Source organism: Pelobates fuscus, chromosome 5, assembly GCF_036172605.1.
Source record: "Pelobates fuscus isolate aPelFus1 chromosome 5, aPelFus1.pri, whole genome shotgun sequence".
Lineage (NCBI taxonomy): Eukaryota > Metazoa > Chordata > Amphibia > Anura > Pelobatidae > Pelobates > Pelobates fuscus.
In genome coordinates, this window is record NC_086321.1 from 294,343,722 (window position 1) to 294,364,988 (window position 21,267).

Below are 21,267 nucleotides of genomic sequence, written 5' to 3' on the forward strand. Positions count from 1 at the left end.
CATGTGTTCGGGAGAGAGGAAGTAGTGAGGGGGGGAAAGGATGTAGGGTGGAGGGAAAGTAAGAGTAGACCATGTGGGGGGACTGGCTGCAGTATGCAAGAGTGGGAAATAGGGCAGGAGGTTGTTAGACAGTAATTGTCTGGGTGTGCTTTTAAACTGTTTTGCTTAAATTTTTAAGTTATATTACTTTTAGTGCACCCTGAAGAAGTCCAGTACTTGGGCAGGACAGGTTGGACCTTGGAATTTAAATTTTATTTTTACTGATTCTAAATAAATATATTTACTACCTAATACCGTTCCTGAGAATTGACACACTTGTTTTTGGCGTGGAGGTAACAGTTGAGAGTGGAGGTGATATCGATTAGTAGGCAGAATTTAGTAATACTAAGTAATCTTTACTTAGTATTAGTAAATATGACTGAAAGACCAATTTAGCAACTACAGGACAATGAGCAAGAGGAGAATTGGGTTTAAATACCCCTCCTGTGGATCCGATTGGCTGTAACCAATCTTTGACCCCAAAGGCAATTACCAGGTTTGCATGTGCATGATTGCTGCTAAGCACAAACCCTCCTGTGGATGGTTGGCCATGACCGACCTTTGACCCCAAAAGTAATTACCAGGTTTCCATGTGCATGATTGCTGCTCGGCAAAAGTTTTCCTGTCAGGACAGTAAATGCCATTAACCACATTTTTATGTGCGGATGAATACGTGACAGTCACATCCTGTGACGCACTTTCTCTGATGTTCTCCAAGTTGAATATGTGAATCATCTTGCCGCCCATCCCTTGTGTTCCCTATTAAGGGTTAATAAGTATATAGGGGAGTATATAAAAAATACCCCTCTCTGTCTCATTGGAGATATCTTTGCCAAAAGCTCAAGGAAGCAGGCTGAAGGGTCAGTGTAGGACCCGCTTTAGGGGGTCTGCCTTGACGTTGGCAGGCGGGCATTCCCTCCAATGGCCATTGGAGCAACTAAATGACCAAAAAAGGAGGGGACGGGTACTATCCAAATGTATATAATAAAATAGTGGATTTGTTCCTGTCAATATATAATACAGAGAGTAATATAACAAATTGTAAGTCTAACTATATTGTATAGCAATATGTAATAGTGTGTGCGGAATTGTCTACAGGAGAAACTCTTTAATTTTATCATTTTCCCAGGCGTCCCACTTAAACTACAAATTCACTTTTCGAGGTGAGGGTTGCCGCAATGCCAGTTCATACCTTTTGTTTTCGAGCACTGAAATCAGTGCTTCCTAATTGATGGTAAAGTAGTAGACTTCCAATAACAAGGTATGATCGACGTGGCTGGAAAAGGAATGTGGCCTACCATGATACTTTCTAATTTATTTCATGTCTTCGGGAGATTTTTTAATAAACCCACCTCTGGAGAATGTTATAATTAACAGATTTATCTTTTTAATCAGTGAATGTATTCCCTGTCAGAATGGTTGCAATTTTGCACAGTGCCACCATATATATGAAAGAGTACCAAGACGTTCACGACTCCTCCAACACCTATCTGAATATTTTGTTTTTCATTTATGAAGTCTTGAAGGTGCCAGGTGCACCGGTATATAATTTTGTAGTGATTTTCTATATGGTTGGAACACTGTGTGATCACTTTGAGAGATGATGTGAGTGCAAGCCATTCCTCCAGGTCCCATTGCAGACCCAAATATTTCTCCCAGGCTAGAATATAATCTGGTTTTGGATCTTGAACTTAATAATTCTTAAAATAAGAATAACATAAGGAGATCATATATTTTTGATGTGGGTGAAATAAATACAAATTTTCAAGGTTCAAAATTTAAAATTTTTCACATTTGTGGTCAAGTTTGGGGATGTCAAATTGCTCTTGTAGGATATCAGTAATTGTGGAGTACCAGTGGGGCCCAACCATCTTCCAAATTATATTTAATTTTAAATTTTTCAAATTACATTAGTTAATCATTGTTGAAAAAACGATCAATTTTGTTTATGAATTCGGAGAACCAATCAGTCAAAGCGGCATAGCTCTTGACCAAGACAAGTTGGGTTTTAAATAGAGTTGAGTGGACACCTGGATGTTCGGGTCCGGCAGGTTCGGCCGAAATTTGAAAAAAAGTCCGGGTTCGGGATCAAACTTGACCCCGAACTTGACCCCCAAGACGAACCCCATTGAAGTCCTGGAAAGGGCTAGAAGGCTGCAAAAGGAAGTAAAATGGGGGTGAGAGTAGGACAAGTGCCCTGTTGACAAATATGGATAGGGAAATCACTTAAAATAACATAAAAATTTAAAATGCAGCTGAGCCATGAAATAGCACTAGAGGGAATATTTGATTTTAGCTTTAGAAGAACATAAATCAAAATCTAAAGCATGGCTGTCAGGAGGATCACCAGAATTATCAATTTGAGAGAGGGTTGGAGTGCAGGGTATTCTCTTTCATTGTTCAAGCTGAGCTCAACTCCTGGTGCATGGAGAAAAGGCCTTCACAAGCCTCTGCTATGGTGTACATAGTTTATACTAAGTGACCCATAGGTTGAGGAGGCGCTGACCGTGGCGGTGTAGGTGGAAGCAGCGGTGGAGGAGGAGGTAGCCAATACTGTTTTTTATATATATATTTTTTATTTTAATTGGGGTAGCCCCCAAAATATTGGGACATATAAAAAAAAAGAAACATTTGTGGCCTGCGGTGCATTTCTTGTGTTATAGAATTATTAAAAACCTTTATTAAATTTCTCATTAACTCCATTGTCTTCATAATATGACAGATTTTCCTAACAGCATTTGGAATATTAGAATGAGAATGTATTTTCTAGAAGGATATGACTAACACCGGAATTATCAAGTTCCTGTAATATGAAACAAAGTATACCATAGTTAGATCATGAGAAACTGCTCTAATGAAATGTCCATTCACTAAAAAGCCTTGAACCTGACCTCGAATATAACATCACTAACTACTCAAAATGGCGCCTAAAGCCCCCCTCCCATCGAGTAAAGCCTCGTGCTAAGCAAGATGGCGCCTGAACCATCGTGTCCACACCCGTGTCCAAGATGACGCCACCTCTCGGTGGGAGGACATTTAGCCAGCCACTTAGTACTTGAGCCAATTAATAATATTGATGGGTGGATATTGACATAGCCACTTAACACCTAACCCAATTAATGATGTTTATTTGTTGTTATCTTGATATACAATGATGATGTAATATTGCCTTTATAAGGGTCTGCGAGCCCGCTTTTTAACCAGATGCCATAAAATTTTCTCGAAGTTCTTTTAACCTGAACTCCGTGTGTCAGTGTGAATTTACTTCTGCGTATACGCAATTTAATCATCTCAGATTTGGACAGGAACAGATAGACATTCAAACATATTTGTTTGCTTAAAACAATCTATATCAATTTGGCGCATCCAACGTGGGGCACCGGGTTATGGCCTTTGGCCGGTAAGCCGTCCTATGAAGACGCTGTTGGACGGAGGAATCCTGGGGGAAGGAAAGGAGACTGATCACCTCCCAGTACACGGTGGAGACTGCTGCAGAGCCTAGCCGGTATGTTCCAGCCCCTTTGATTGACCCGTCCCAGTGTCTGTGACTGCTACCGGGAGGACATCAAAGACAGGTAATATCTTGCCCGGTGCCTTATTGTTACCCACCTGTTTACCTGCATTTTGCCTATCTGTTGCCTGGGTGTGTTTGTATTGGTCTGTTTTTGCTTAAGTGCCCGGGTAGAGTGTTTGCCTGATTACCCCTTTTGGGATAAAGGGGGGTGGACCTGTGGGTGTTTGCCTGGGGGGTCCTCTGTTGCCTGTTTACCCCTTTTAGGAGCTACGTGGCTGTGGCTGCAGGGAAAAAGGGGGGTGGACCTGTGGAAGTTTTCCTGGGGGTCTTCTTTTGCCTGTTTACCTCTTTTAGGTGCTGGGTAGCTGCAGCAGTAAGGAAAAAGAGGAGGGGGGAATCTGTGGAGGGGTGTAGACTCATTGCTTCCTGGGGATTCCCCATGGTGTCACTTTGATAGCCTAGCTAGCCTCATTGTGCACATAGCTCTGCTTGCAGAGAGGTGGTACCCTCCAGCTTCGAGCGCTGAGGCTGGTGGCATTCCAATTTTATTTGTGGCGGGTGGATTCAAGCAGGCATTGCTGTCTCCAGCACCACGTGGTAGTGAGACTTACGGGTGGGTCCGTAGGGGCGCTACGGGAGTGAGGGAAGTGGTGGTCACGAATAACGGTCCACTGTAACAAGGGAGGCTACACAGGATTCGGGTCGGAAATGGTTGCTGTTTCCTGTGGCCGCTGGTAGTGAGACTTACGAAAGTCGTTCTCCGAGCGGGGACACTACGAGGTTGAGGGAGGTGGCTTTGGCCACATGAGTAAAGGAAAGGGATTACTGTTGAATTTATTTGAACTGTGATGCATGCACTGTATTTCAATTGAATTGTTGTCTTAATTGGGAGTCATTCAAACTCCTGTGTCTGTCTCTACTTTCACTTTACTTTTACTTTTACTCTACTTCCTGTGTTATTTACACTTTCCCCTCCTATTTCTCTTGTGAGAGAAGTGATTGGTCACACACTTGTCACCTCGCTCCAATCCATGGCTACCTCGGGTAGGCGGAATAAGTGACTAGTCTACGTTTTGGGAAGACGCACGTAGGGACCCACCCCTCACGTGGCAGTCGAGCATTGTAGACCCTCTGTTTCATTCCTTTCTCTATATCTGGGACGCCTTTTATAGGGAGAATGGGTCAGGGGTTAGATAAGCCCAGTAAGGGCTGGTTAGCGTGTGATCTAGTTGAAGACAGAGAGGGTGAAGAGATGGTTAAAGGAGTTGAAAAGATTGCTAAAGTGTGTAGGATTGCTGTACCTTCATGTGGTAGATTACAGCCAGAGAGCTGGCGCAGATTACTGACAGAGAAGAAAGGCAAGCTTACAGATAATGGTCTGCTTCGTATAGCAGAAGCCTGGTACAGAGTAGCAAGAGCTATTCAGCAGGAAGGTTGGGTTGAGGAAGAAATTGAACACAAAGGTTTAAAACTGTATGTATATCATAATAATTATGTTGCTGGGGCATTCCCTCAGCCAGCGCCCCAAAATGGCGCCCAGGGGATGTCCATTCCCAAGGTTCAGTCAGCAATGAGTGACATTCAGCTGACCATGCTCCCCACCCCTAACCATCCCATCACCCATCCCGTCATCACCCCTGTTTGCCCGGTCCTGAATTCTGATGGATCTTTATTTTCCCCCCCATCATCCCTATTATTCCCATCATCCTCATCCATCCCTGCACTATCTTCTCTGTCTAATCCAGCTATTCCATACGTCATTCCTCCTCTACTCTCTCTCTCCGTCAATAATCCTACCCTCCCACTTGCATCCACCCAGTCCACTAACCACTCCTCACCTGCTATTACCAATCCTACTACACCCACTGCGGTCCCTCCTACTACTCCTGCCTCTGCTAATCTCTCTCCGTCCTCCCTTTTGCCTACTCCTCCCGCAGCCCAAATTCCCGCCTCCTCACCTTCACTTCCCTACCCCGGATATCCCGCCTCCCTTTCTATTCCCTGCCCAGCTATCCCGCCCTCCCCAGGTTCCGCCTTAGCCCCTGCCCAGATGGCCTGGCCGTACCCCTTCCCCTATCCCATGGCCCTGCCCTATCCAAACAATCCCTACTTCCTTTCCCTAGCGACACCCCAGGCCCCGTTCACGCCCATCCCGATACAGTCTACCCCGGATGTGCCCACATCCAACATGGCCGCCACTACCTCCCTTGACCCTAACGCAGCTTCCTTTCACGCCTCCAATATGGCGGCCCTCAGTAATCCAGCACCTCTAATGCCGGTACTTCCTGGTGATTACTCACCCCGAACTCATAACCCACTGGCCACCCCGGCATCCGGGATTCCCGCATATCCCCCGGTCCTGACACCTCAAGCGGCCCCACTTCCCAGAGGGGTCCAGGTCACATACGAAGATGAGTATGAAGAGGCCGACTCTCATGGTTACCAGGGCTCACCGGATGCCATAGGGCCTCAGCCTCGCTGTTCCCTCGATGATCCTTTCGGACATACGGGCCGGGGAGATCAGGCTCCTCCTAAATATGTTTATTTTAATCCGACTCAGGCTAGTGCTCTGATGAAATCACTCCCCGACCCAGAAAAGAACCCAATGCCTTTTTACCGAGGGATAGTTCAAATTCAAAAGACTTATTCTGCCGCATGGCGTGATTTACTAAGCATTTGTGCCATTAAAGCCGGAGATGCATACTGGCCCAGCATAGCCCACCACCTCAGCACAGATTTGCTTACAACTGACATTGATTACCCTTCCGGAGTAGCATTCTGCAACCAGCTAAAGGAATGGGCTAAGGATAAACTTGCAGATCAGGCTGCTGGCCTTACTGATATTGTACAAGAAAAAGGAGAATCAGTGGAAAGGTTCCATGCAAGACTGTTTCAAGTGTTTACGGATTTGGGATTTGATCTTACTAATAAGATTCATTCTCAAATGCTGTCTGGTTCATTTGTCCTAGGCATCAAGGATTCCATACGCAAGGGAATCATTGCTGCACGCCCTGAATTTAGAGTTGTTCCTCTGGATACCTTACTCCAAGTTGCTAGGGGACTGGAATCTGCTCAGACTCCAAGAAAGCCCAATTCAGCTCCTCTCGTGGTGTCCCGCCCCGGACCTGTTCCGAAAGGCACCAAACCCGAGGATGGAAATTGCTTTAATTGTGGTGCTAAAGGTCACTTCAGGGGTGAATGTCCAGAACCCAAGAAAGTGACAAAGGCTGCACATGTCCACAAGGCCCCAAAAACAGTTCCAATTGTTGAGGAGCCAGATGATTAGGATATCGGCAAGCCTGTGTCATCAACCCCTGTCATGGCAGTGTCTTCAGGGGATCAGGGGGGGCCACTTGCCACTGTGACTCTACCCATTGAAGGACAACCTACTACATTTCTTGTTGACACAGGTGCAGCCCGAAGTGTTCTACGAGAACAAGACCTGCCAGACCCTTCATTTCTGTCAAAAATTGATGTTTCCTGTGTAGGAGTGGATGGCCTACCAAGACAAAGTCCTTTAACAACTCCATTACGGGTTGGCAACTATCCTAGCTTGCTTGCTCGTTTTGTGGTATCCTCCACATGCCCCATTAACCTGCTAGGCGCTGATGTTCTTTCACGCCTGCAGGCATCTATCATTTTCACTCCAGATGGACAGGTAGAACTATCTACCCCTCTATCTGTTTCTGACACCTCAGCCTTGTGCTCCCTGCCTCTGATGCTCCATTTAGAAGAACCCCATGGGGATGCAAAGGAACTGAGGTCTAATTTCCCTGATTCATTAAAGACAAAAGTTCCTGCAAAACTGTGGTCCTCAGGCCCAGAGGACATAGGTCACCTAAAAGTTCCACCTGTGGTGGTAAAACTAATTCCAGGAGCAAAGTTACCAAGGAAATCACAATACCCATTGAAACCAGCACAAGCTGCAGCTATCTCAATTCAAATCAAAGCACTCTTGGAGAAGGGTGCTCTTGTTAAATGTGAATCAAAATGCAACACCCCATTGTTTCCTGTGAAGAAAAAGACTCCAAAAGGAGAACCAGAGAAGTACAGAATGGTCCAGGATCTCCGTGCAGTGAATGAAGCAACAGTCCTGGACACCCCTATTGTGCCAAACCCACACACTCTGCTCTCTGGGGTCCCACCCTCTGCAAAATACTTCACAGTCATTGATCTGGCCAATGCCTTCTTCAGTGTACCCCTGGATCCAATTTGTCAATACCTGTTTGCCTTCACACATGGAAAGCAACAGTATACATGGACTGTCATGCCCCAAGGGGCACACAATTCTCCAAGTCAATTTGCAAAGGCCATGTGTTCTATTCTTGATCCATGGCAATCTGACCATCCAGAGGTTGTCCTGCTCCAGTATGTGGATGATTTGCTGCTCTGTGGGGATGACATACCCACTACAGAAGAATGCTCAATTAATCTCCTTTGCTATCTAGCAGAACAAGGATGTAAAGCTTCACTTCTCAAACTTCAATTCTGTCAACCCATTGTCATCTTCCTTGGCCATTGCCTTTCTCAAGGTACTAGACATCTCACCCGTGACAGAGTCAGAGCGGTACTGGATATTCCACCCCCGAGGACATCAAAGTCCCTACATGCCTTCTTAGGCCTCATTTCCTACTGCCGAGCATGGATCCCAGAGGCCTCTCTACTCATGCAACCACTCTATGATGCCCTCAAGTCAGACCCATTCTGCTTGACCATAGAAGCTCAAGACAACTTCTGCACTTTGAAACGTGCTATTGCATCTGCTCCTGCCCTTGGCCTACCAGACTATACTAAACCCTTCAAGTTATTTGTCTCTGAAAGACAAGGCCATGCTACAGGAGTTCTTACCCAAGCACATACATCTAGAGGACGACAAAGGCCTATTGGATTTTTCTCCTGCCAACTGGATCTTGTGGCCAGAGGAACCCCCTCTTGCCTTCGGCCCGTTTTTGCAGCCAAAGAACTAATTGAAAGAACTGCTGACCTGGTCCTTGGCCACCCTCTAGTTGTTTTGGCCCCTCATGACATTTCTGCCATCATCAACCAAGTACAACTCAAGCATGTCTCTCCTGCCAGACACCTCCGTCTTCAATGTCATCTCCTTTTACCTGACAACATCACCATACAAAGATGTCAGGTTCTTAATCCGTCCACCCTTCTCCCACTACCTGAGGGGGGTATCTACTATGGGTTTATCATGGATGAAACCTATGTTTTCCTTCTTGCTGGCACCATAAAAAAGATGCATCCCAAATTCCTTTCGGTGATGGAGCTGGATATGCCTTTTGTACCATGTGGTACAAGCCAAACATCACTCCTGAACCTTGCTATGAAGATGAGCTCTATCATCTGGTGGAGGTGAAACTTACTTCACAAGACTTCTACTGTGACTCTGAAGGCAACAGCATGGTCTTGATTCATCTACCTTCAGAACTCAAATACTTGTATCGTCATTGGGACATTGCCATTCCACATGTCCCTGTCACTAAGTTAAAAACAAGATCATGGAATGATCTTGGGCCCATGGCAAAATTATGGGCCACCATGAATGAATCACAGCTACAGGAAAATGGCGTTGTCAAATACCCAGCAACTGACCATCTAGAAGCATGGCCACGTCACTTCCTGGAAAATGAATTTCAAGATCTGGTCATAGTAAATGACTATGACCCAGAGACACCTCATGACTGTTTTGAACAGATGAAAATGGAGACAATACATCTACCAACCGTGCATGAGGATCCACTAGTAGATCGTGACCTCTGTTTGTGGACGGTTCAAGGTATGCCGATGAAGAAGGAAAATATCACACAGGATATGCCGTAACCACAACAGATGAAATTATCAAGTCATCATCTTTACCACCAACCATGTCTGCACAAGAAGCCGAATTGCAAGCCCTGACTTCAGCATGCAAGATCTCTGAAGGAAAGCGTGCCAACATCTACACAGATTCAAGATACGCACTGGGCGTGGCACATGACTTCGGATTAATTTGGAAAACAAGAGGATTTCTTACCACTGCCGGTACGCCAGTCAAGCACAGTTCTGCAATCAAGGAACTAATGGATGCCCTCCTACTCCCAGAAGAAGTGGCCATTTTGAAAGTAAAGGCACATGGGAAACTGGACACAGATGAAGCAAAGGGCAACCATTTGGCTGATCAAGCTGCTAAGCAAGCGGCAAGAGAATTGCAGGAAGTGGATGAAGAAGTGTCCGGACACGAAGAAATTCCTATTTTTACATTGCAGACTCTCCCTACTGACCTAAGAATCCTACGGGAACAGCAAGCTGCAACTGCCCCCGAGGAAATACAGAAATGGAAGAAGAAAGGAGCAGTCCTAAAGGATGGAGTATACTACAACAATTTTAGATTCTGTCTCCCTAAGAATTTATATCCAGCAGTAGTCCAATGGGCACATGGACCTGCACATCTGTCAAAAGACTTAATGGCTGCCCATACAGAAGTATTATGAAGCACCTGGAATCACAACACTGGTCAACAACTTCTGCAAGGCCTGTGTCATTTGCGCAAAATGCAACCCAGGAAAACCAACCAAAGTGCCCTTGAAGCACCTGGCTAAGCTTATGTACCCATTCCAGAGAATTCAGATTGACCACATACAAATGCCCAAGAGTGGGCCCCATGAATATGCACTAGTAATAGTGGATATGTTTTCAGGCTGGCCAGAAGCCTATCCAGTGGCCAATATCACTGCCAAGACAACAGCAAAGCGTCTACTCGCAGATATTGTATGTAGATTTGGACTTCCAGAAGTCATTGAAAGTGACCAGGGCCCAGCTTTTACAGCAACAGTGACTAAAGAAATTTGGACTGCTCTGGGAGTGACCCTAGCTTTTCACACCCCTTACCACCCACAAAGTAGTGGCAAAGTGGAACGCATGAATGGCACCCTAAAAGCTAGAATGTTAAAAATGTCACAAGAAACAAAGATGCCCTGGCCAGAAAGCTTGTCAATAGCTTTATTCAGCGTTAGACACACACCTACAGGGAAGCACTCACTATCCCCATATGAGATTCTATTTGGGACAGCACCCAGACTAGGTTGTTACTACCCACAACAGCTTCAGCTTCAAACTGATGTTCTAGTAGATTATGTAACTGAACTTGCAAGTGCTTTGAACAAAATACATGCCCAAGTTTTCTCTTCAATTCCAGATCCCAATTTCGATACGGGTACCCACAACTTGCTTCCCGGAGATTGGGTTCTGGTCAAGACATTTGTGCGGAAACACACCCTGGAACCAAGATTTGACGGACCATTCCAAGTTCTCCTGATCACTTCAACCTCCGTCAAGTTGGCTGGCAGGCCACATTGGATCCACGCTTCCCATTGCAAGAAGACTCCTGCCCCAGAGGAAGCAGATACCGCACAACCATGTACCTCTGGTACATCATCTCCTTAATTAGCCTAATTAAGGCCCAACAAGTAGCCATTACTAAAGATGCCAGTGGGTATACCTTCTGGTACAATTCCTCATGTACCCGTGTGGCTACATACACTTTTGACTATTGTGACATTGTAGACTGCCCATTCCCTACGTCACAAATTCAAACCATCTATAGAGATATACCCCATGTAAAAGACCCCTATGTTTGTGTAGTTGACAAACAATGGGGGCATAACTGTAACCATTGGGGGCTGCAGGGTGGAATGCTGGGCCTGCCTGGGGTTACAAACCCAAAAGTGCCTTATCTAAGGTAGATGACCATGGTAGATCCCTCCTCCAAAGAATGACTTTAAGGAAGCCTGGAGGAGGTACACCCATGAAATTAATCCTGAACATAGAGCATCCCAGCCCAACGGATGCAGACCAGTATGTAATGGGAATGTATTGGAAGAAAGGTTCCTATAACAAATTGGGGCACTTCTACCTGAAAGATATGTGCCACTCTCCAGAGTGGCAAGGGGCTACCCACATGGTCTCGAATCCATTAAAACCACACATCCAGTCCTTTAACCCCTTAAGGACCAAACTTCTGGAATAAAAGGGAATCATGACATGTCACACATGTCATGTGTCTTTAAGGGGTTAAAGACATGATGGCCATTGCTAACCCCACTTTTGAAGATACCATGGCCGCTGAAACAGGTTTTAATGATGTTAATTTATGGTTAGAATGGATGAAATATAATGCCAACAAACATAACAGAACCGCATGCTATGTGTGTGGTGGTGCCCGACCCCATATCGGCACCGTACCTTTGACCTTGCCATTAGACATAGAAGAATGCATCTTAAGCCTTTTTGCCTACCACTACAACTTTACCAGGTCCCTCTGCAAAGCATGGACAGTAGAATACCCACTCCTAACCAAGGATGTCAAACCCCCAGATGGTGTTACGGTTTATAAGGGAAACTACACCTGTTATGCCAATTATGATGGAATTGGTAAGTTCTTGGGTAACTTCTCCAAAGGATATTGTGCCACCTACATAACTGTCCCTATGTACCTGTTACAATTCCATACTAGGTCATTAGGGGATATTTACTGGTTGTGTGGGGATTTGCAGCTAAGATCCAGAATGGACAAGGAATGGTGGAGGGAGTGTACTCTGGCTAAAGCCATCATGCCCATACATATTATCTCTGACACACACCCTGACATACATGAGTCCATACACACACCAGCCAAGGTTAAGCGTGAAGCCCCAGTAAGAGGCAGTTTTGACCCCCACATTTACATTGATGCCATTGGGGTGCCTAGGGGGGTGCCTAATGAATTTAAAGCAAGAGATGAGGTTGCTGTGGGGTTTGAATCACTTTTTACCATAGTTACTGCAAACAAGAATTTAAATTGGATCAATTACATTTATTATAACCAACAACGCTTTGTCAACTACACCAGAGATGCCCTCCAGGGTTTAGCCGAACAATTGCAGGCCACATCCCAAATGTCCTTCCAGAACAGAATGGCCTTAGACATGATTCTAGCTGAGAAGGGGGGCGTATGTAAAATACTGCCCGACACCATGACCTGTTGTACATACATCCCAGAAAACACAGGTCCTAATGGTAAGGTCACCATGGCCATAGAGAAATTAAATAAGCTCTCTGAAGAGTTAAAAAGGAACTCTGGGGTGAAAGATCCCTGGGAAAGGTGGTTTGGTTGGATGACAGGGTGGCAAAAAGCTTTAATTCACATTGGTATGGCATTACTAATTTTTCTTTTTATTCTCGCTCTTCTCGTTTGTTGTGTCCTCCCCTGTCTGAGAAAATTCCTACAGAAGACTGCAGACCAAGCGGCACCAACTTTTGCACATCTGACAGTTGATGACCAAGATTTCCAAGATTTCAACTCACCCTGTATACCGCTGCAAACTATCCCTTTTACTGATAAAGTGCAAGAGTTTTAGGTAGGGAACCAGCTTAGGGACAGCGTCCGTCTCTATGGAATTGACTGCCGTGCGGAGATGTGGTGGACAAGCCACCGCGGGATACCAGCGGAGTGAAGAAAGTTCCTGACCGTATTGACGGATGAGCTGCAGCCTATTAGGGACAGAAAGGGACAGAATTGCACTTTGCAATAACACCTAGCTAGCGGTCATGGGGTTTCTGTGCCTTTGGGCTAACAGGTCTTCTGGTATTAACAAATAAAGTTTATCTTTTTAGCGCCTAACATTTCATAGCGGGGACTGTTATAGAATTATTAAAAACCTTTATTAAATTTCTCATTAACTCCATTGTCTTCATAATATGACAGATTTTCCTAACAGCATTTAGAATATTAGAATGAGAATGTATTTTCTAGAAGGATATGACTAACACCGGAATTATCAAGTTCCTGTAATATGAAACAAAGTATACCATAGTTAGATCATGAGAAACTGCTCTAATGAAATGTCCATTCACTAAAAAGCCTTGAACCTGACCTCAAATATAACATCACTAACTACTCAAAATGGCGCCTAAAGCCCCCCTCCCATCGAGTAAAGCCTCGTGCTAAGCAAGATGGCGCCTGAACCATCGTGTCCACACCCGTGTCCAAGATGACGCCACCTCTTGGTGGGAGGACCTTTAGCCAGCCACTTAGTACTTGAGCCAATTAATAATATTGATGGGTGGATATTGACATAGCCACTTAACACCTAACCCAATTAATGATGTTTATTTGTTGTTATCTTGATATACAATGATGATGTAATATTGCCTTTATAAGGGTCTGCGAGCCCGCTTTTTAACCAGATGCCATTAAATTTTCTAGAAGTTCTTTTAACCTGAACTCCGTGTGTCAGTGTGAATTTACTTCTGCGTATACGCAATTTAATCATCTCAGATTTGGACAGGAACAGATAGACATTCAAACATATTTGTTTGCTTAAAACAATCTATATCACTTGCAGTCCTGATGCATGGAGAAATGCTCAACTCCTGATGCATGGAGAAAAGGCCTTCACAAGCCTCTGCTATTGTGTACATAGTTTATACTCAGTGACCCATAGGTTGAGGAGGCGGTGACCGTGGCGGTGTAAGTGGAAGCGACGGTAGAGGAGGAGGAGGTAGCCAAAACCGTTTTTCTATATATATATTTTTTTTTTAATTGGGTTAGCCCCCAAAATATTGGGACATAAAAAAAGAAACATTTGCGGCCTGTGGTGCATTTCTTGCAGTCCTGATGCATGGAGAAATGATCAACTCCTGATGCATGTAGAAAAGGCCTTCACAAGCCTCTGCTATTGTGTACATAGTTTATACTAAGTGACCCATAGGTTGAGGAGGCAGTGACCGTGGCTGTGTAGGTGGAAGCAGCGGTGGAGGAAGAGGAGGTAGCCAACACTGTTTTTTATTTGTTTGTTTTGTTTGTTTTAATTATGGTAGCCCCCAAAATATTAGGACATATAAAAAAAGAAAGCTCTGTTTCACAGAGCGACTGACTAGTGCGTGCTGCAGCTGAAACTCCACTATCGCCTGCTGCTGCTCGCACAGTCTCTCCAGCATGTGCAAGGTGGAGTTCCACCTTGTGGGCACGTTTAATATGAGGCAGTGAGCGGGAAGGCCAAAGTTACGCTGCAGCGCAGACAGGCGAGCAGCAGCAGGGTGAGAACGCGCACAGTCGCTACAGTGAATGTCACATCCTGTTCCAAGTTGCGGATCAGTCTGGTGATGGCTTTTGGTATCTTTTTACTGAAGCTGCATCAGGGTCCTGGTATGTGGCCACACAAACGCTGGTGCTCAACACCAGGGGGCGTGCGGTTACCCTGCACCAGACCCTGCTAATCCATTCCACACTGTGACTCCTAACTTCAACATCAGGCATACTGGGTTCCGGTCACCGGACTGCGAAACTGCGAATAGCTCGTTAAATCTGTTATGGTTCCTTTTATCGCTCCATCTGTTACTTGGATAACTGTGGGAATTTTAAAGAAAATACATGCCGACCATCGCTTTTGCACCCTGCTCCCTCTTATGCTGTGCTGGTGCCTCTTTGTGACCAGCGCCTCTTCCTCCAAACTGCACACATCACTCGCATGACCTTGATTCCATGTGGGTTCTAGGACCTCATCATCCTCCACATCATCTTCCACCCACTCCTCAACCCTGCCCTCCTTGCCAGTCTGCACACTGCAGAAAGCCACGGCAGTTGGCACCTGTGTTTTTCCAGCATGTAAAGTCTGCAAAGGACATATGGAAATTGTTTTAGAATTGTATCCAGGCAACAGTTTTCCCTATAAACTGACCTCTCAGTTTGACTTGTGAGGGTATTGCCCCCAAATTACAATATTGTTATATTGGTATTTGACAGTTCTATTTGACTGTCAGATATGAAGTGCAGGCCACAAATGTACTATTTAGCACCCAAAAAAAATTTAATTGGTCAAACTGCGCTGTAACCACAGTATTTGACGGTTCTATTTGACTGTCAGATATGAAGTGTGTAGCGGAATGCATTAAGCCTGAAATATAACTTATCTGTGTAACTATATTCGTTTATTGTATTCATGTATTTATGTATGCTTTCGTATGTGGGTTCAGTAGTTTCATGAGAATGAAACTACCGAACCAATAGACCACCCCAGTGAGAAGTGTGCGCCTCGTTAGGCGTTCACACTTCTCATAAAAACCGCAACTTGAACCTTAATTACTGATGCCTGGGTGGCCGCTGTTCGGTATACGAACCACGTGCGGCGGCCATCTTACGCATCAAAACCTCAGCGGTGTTTGGTCGTCGAGTGTCTGGAACTCAAATCGGACACTCAACCAACCGAACACCGCTGAGACCTCCAGAGCTCCGTAACTACCGAACGGAGGGACCTAACGAAGCCCCATTCGGTATAAACCAAGTGCCGAACGAGGGAACTGTAATGCAGGTGAATTTAAGTGTGGATGGCTAAGATTATTGTATATTTCAACTGCCGAACGGAGACCGACCGCAGGGCCCAAACGTATGGAACCCTTTTCGGCTAACCCTTTTCGGTCAAACTTCACCCTCCATCTAACTACCGAACCGCTGGTCCGATCTGGGTGAATTTTGGATATATTGTTCACCCAGATCAGGACTACCTAGCGGTACCCAAATATTAATGTTATGTACTAGTTTAGGGGTACATCCAGGTTTGGGGTAATGTACTGTATAAGTTAAGGGGATTATGAGTCACTCTGAGATATGAAGAGCACGCCCCAAATGTACTTTTTTGGAGCAAAAATAGGGCATTTTTCTAAGTGCGCTGTAAACACAGTATCTGACGCTTCTGTTTGACTCTCAGATATGAAGTGCAGGCATCAAATTTACTTTTAAGCACCTAAAGAATTAGAATTTTTACAACTGTAATGTAAGCACAATATTTGACGGTTCTATTTGACTCTCAGATATGAAGTGCACCACAGGCCGCAAATGCACTATTTAGCAGCCAAAAAATGTGAATGTTTAAAAATGCTATGTCACAGCACTATTTGACGTTTCTATTTGGCTCTCAGATATGAAGAGCACGCCCCAAATTTACTTCTTAGGAGCAAAAAAATTGGAATTTGTCAAAGTGCGCTGTAAACACAGTATTTGATGCTTCTATTTGACTCTCAGATATGAAGTGCAGGGCCCAAATTTACTATTTAGCAGATTAGCACCCAGAAGATAAGAATGTTTCAAACTGCGCTGTAAGCGCAGTATTTGACGCTTTTATTTGACTCTCAGATATGAAGAGCACACCCCAAATTTACTATTTAGCAGATTAGCACCCAGAAAATAAGAATGTATAAAACTGCGCTGTAAGCTGCGAAACTGCGAATAGCTCGTTAAATCTGTTATGGTTCCTTTTATCGCTCCATCTGTTACTTGGATAACTGTGGGAATTTTAAAGAAAATACATGCCGACCATCGCTTTTGCACCCTGCTCCCTCTTATGCTGTGCTGGTGCCTCTTTGTGACCAGCGCCTCTTCCTCCAAACTGCACACATCACTCGCATGACCTTGATTCCATGTGGGTTCTAGGACCTCATCATCCTCCACATCATCTTCCACCCACTCCTCAACCCTGCCCTCCTTGCCAGTCTGCACACTGCAGAAAGCCACGGCAGTTGGCACCTGTGTTTTTCCAGCATGTAAAGTCTGCAAAGGACATATGGAAATTGTTTTAGAATTGTATCCAGGCAACAGTTTTCCCTATAAACTGACCTCTCAGTTTGACTTGTGAGGGTATTGCCCCCAAATTACAATATTGTTATATTGGTATTTGACAGTTCTATTTGACTGTCAGATATGAAGTGCAGGCCACAAATGTACTATTTAGCACCCAAAAAAAATTTAATTGGTCAAACTGCGCTGTAACCACAGTATTTGACGGTTCTATTTGACTGTCAGATATGAAGTGTGTAGCGGAATGCATTAAGCCTGAAATATAACTTATCTGTGTAACTATATTCGTTTATTGTATTCATGTATTTATGTATGCTTTCGTATGTGGGTTCAGTAGTTTCATGAGAATGAAACTACCGAACCAATAGACCACCCCAGTGAGAAGTGTGCGCCTCGTTAGGCGTTCACACTTCTCATAAAAACCGCAACTTGAACCTTAATTACTGATGCCTGGGTGGCCGCTGTTCGGTATACGAACCACGTGCGGCGGCCATCTTACGCATCAAAACCTCAGCGGTGTTTGGTCGTCGAGTGTCTGGAACTCAAATCGGACACTCAACCAACCGAACACCGCTGAGACCTCCAGAGCTCCGTAACTACCGAACGGAGGGACCTAACGAAGCCCCATTCGGTATAAACCAAGTGCCGAACGAGGGAACTGTAATGCAGGTGAATTTAAGTGTGGATGGCTAAGATTATTGTATATTTCAACTGCCGAACGGAGACCGACCGCAGGGCCCAAACGTATGGAACCCTTTTCGGCTAACCCTTTTCGGTCAAACTTCACCCTCCATCTAACTACCGAACCGCTGGTCCGATCTGGGTGAATTTTGGATATATTGTTCACCCAGATCAGGACTACCTAGCGGTACCCAAATATTAATGTTATGTACTAGTTTAGGGGTACATCCAGGTTTGGGGTAATGTACTGTATAAGTTAAGGGGATTATGAGTCACTCTGAGATATGAAGAGCACGCCCCAAATGTACTTTTTTGGAGCAAAAATAGGGCATTTTTCTAAGTGCGCTGTAAACACAGTATCTGACGCTTCTGTTTGACTCTCAGATATGAAGTGCAGGCATCAAATTTACTTTTAAGCACCTAAAGAATTAGAATTTTTACAACTGTAATGTAAGCACAATATTTGACGGTTCTATTTGACTCTCAGATATGAAGTGCACCACAGGCCGCAAATGCACTATTTAGCAGCCAAAAAATGTGAATGTTTAAAAATGCTATGTCACAGCACTATTTGACGTTTCTATTTGGCTCTCAGATATGAAGAGCACGCCCCAAATTTACTTCTTAGGAGCAAAAAAATTGGAATTTGTCAAAGTGCGCTGTAAACACAGTATTTGATGCTTCTATTTGACTCTCAGATATGAAGTGCAGGGCCCAAATTTACTATTTAGCAGATTAGCACCCAGAAGATAAGAATGTTTCAAACTGCGCTGTAAGCGCAGTATTTGACGCTTTTATTTGACTCTCAGATATGAAGAGCACACCCCAAATTTACTATTTAGCAGATTAGCACCCAGAAAATAAGAATGTATAAAACTGCGCTGTAAGCGCAGTATTTGACGCTTCTATTTGACTCTCAGATATGAAGAGCATGCCCCAAATGTACTATTTAGCAGTTTAGCACCAAAACAATTAGAATTTTTACAAGTGCGCTGTAATCGCAGTATTTGACGCTTCTGTTTGACTCTCAGATATGAAGTGCAGGGCCCAAATTTACTATTTAGCAGATTAGCACCCAGAAAATAAGAATGTTTATAATTGCGCTGTAACCGCACTATTTGACGCTTTTATTTGACTCTCAGATATGAAGAGCACGCCCAAAATGTACTATTTAGCAGATTAGCACCCAGAAAATAAGAATGTTTACAATTGCTCTGTAACCACACTATTTGACGCTTCTATTTGACTCTCAGATGTGAAGTGCACCCCACTAATGTACTTTTTAGCACCCAAAATATTTTAAGTTTTAAATCTGCAATGTGACAGTAGTATTTGACGCTTCTATTTAACTCTCAGATATGAAGTGCACCCCACTAATGTACTTTTTAATGTAGCATTAGTAGGCATGGCTGTGATGGCTTCTAAGGGCACACAAGTCAAACACTTGTTGATTGGCTGCCCTGCAGCCTTTCAAAAGGCGCCATTAAATCGCCGAACACCGAACTCCAACCCAAACATACACTGATATGTCTGTGTTCGGGTCCAGGGTCCAAAAAATGTAATGTTCGGTACGAACACAAACTTTACAGTCCAGGTTCGCTCAACTCTAGTTTTAAACTTTTAAACAATACATCCCAAGCTTTTAAGCAGAGTTGAGCGGACACCTGGATGCTCGGGTTCACCGGCTTCGGTCGATCTTCGGCAAAAAGTTTGAGTTCGGGACTCGAACTTGACCCCGAACACGAACCCCATTGAAGTCAATGGGGACCCGAACTTTTGGGCACTAAAATGGCTCTAATAAAAGTCCTGGAAAGGGCTAGAGGGCTGCAAAAGGAAGTAAATGGGGGTAAGAGTAGGACAAGTGCCCTGCAAACAAATGTGGATAGAGAAATAACTTAAAATAACATAAGATACATAAAAATTTAAAATAATAATCTTTAACTAGGAGGAGGAGGTGGATGTGGAGTAGGAGGTTGAGGAGGCGGTGACCGTGGCGGTGTAGGTGGAAAAGGCGGTGGAGGAGGAGGAGGTAGCCAACACTGTTTTTTATTTGTTTTAATTGGAGTAGCCCCCAAAATATTGGGACATATAAAAAAAGAAAACAAAGAATAAGTGCACTTGAGTATAACAATGGGGTGAGGCCGGTATAAATGTCTATTCTGAGCTTGTCCACGTTGGCTGTGGACAGGCGGCTGCGCTTGTCTATGATAACTCCCCCTGCTGTGCTAAACACATGCTAAACACATGTTCAGACAATACACTGGCTGCAGGGCAGGTCAGCACCTCCAAGGCATAAAGGGCAAACTCAGGCCATGTGCCCAATTTGGAGACCCAGAAGTTGAATGGGGCAGACCCATCAGTCAGTATGTGTAGGCGTGTGCACACGTATTGTTCCACCATGTTGCTGAAATGCTGCCTCCTGCTAAGACATTCCATATCAGCTGGTAGTCCTGGTTGTTGTGGGATGCTGACAAAGCTTTTCCACATTTCGGCCATGCCAACCCTGCCTTCTGAGGTGCTGGCGGTGCCCCAGCTGCGTTGGCGACCTCTTCCTCCTCCTCTGCCTTCACTTTGTGCTTCCACTGAGCCCCCAGTGTCAGATGGGAATGCCCTCAGCAGTGCGTCTTCCTGCGTGGGCTTCTAGTCGCGCATCTTCCGATCACGCTCCAGTGAGGGAATTAAGGACGGTACATTGTCCTTGTAACAGGGATCCAGCAGGGTGGCCACCCAGTAATCAGCACAAGTTAGACTTTGGGCAACTCGGCAGTCATTGCGCAGGCAATGCAGCATGTCGCTCATGTGTGCCAGGCTGCCCAGAGGGAAGAACAAGCTGTCCTCTGTGGGAGGTGTATTGTCTGTGTCCTCCGTATCCCCCCAGCCACGCTCCAGTGATGCCCACGAGCTGCGTTGGGTGCCACCCTGCTGTGAACACGGTTCCTCCTCCTCCTCCTCATCCTCCAGAACTGTGCCCTGGCTGGACAATTGTGTACCTGGCCTGTGCTGATGCAGGAATCCACCCTCCGAGCCACTTGTGAATGACTGGCCTGATAACCGTGGAAATGACCCCTCTTCCTCCTGTGCCACATCCTCTTCCATCATCGCCCGAAGCATTTTTTCAAGGAGACATAGAAGCGGGATAGTAAGGCTGAGAACGGCGTCATCGGCACTGGCCATGTTGGTGGAGTACTCGAAACAGCGCAACATGGCACACAGGTCTCGCATGGAGGCCCACTCATTGGTGGTGAAGTGGTGCTGTTTCGCAGAGCAACTGACCTGTGCGTGCTGCAGCTGAAACTCCACTATCGCCTGCTGCTGCTCGCACAGTCTCTCCAGCATGTGCAAGGGGGAGTTCCACATTGTGGGCACGTCGCATATGAGGCGGTGAGCAGGAAAACCTAAGTTACGCTGCAGCGCAGACAGGCAAGTAGCAGCAGGGTGA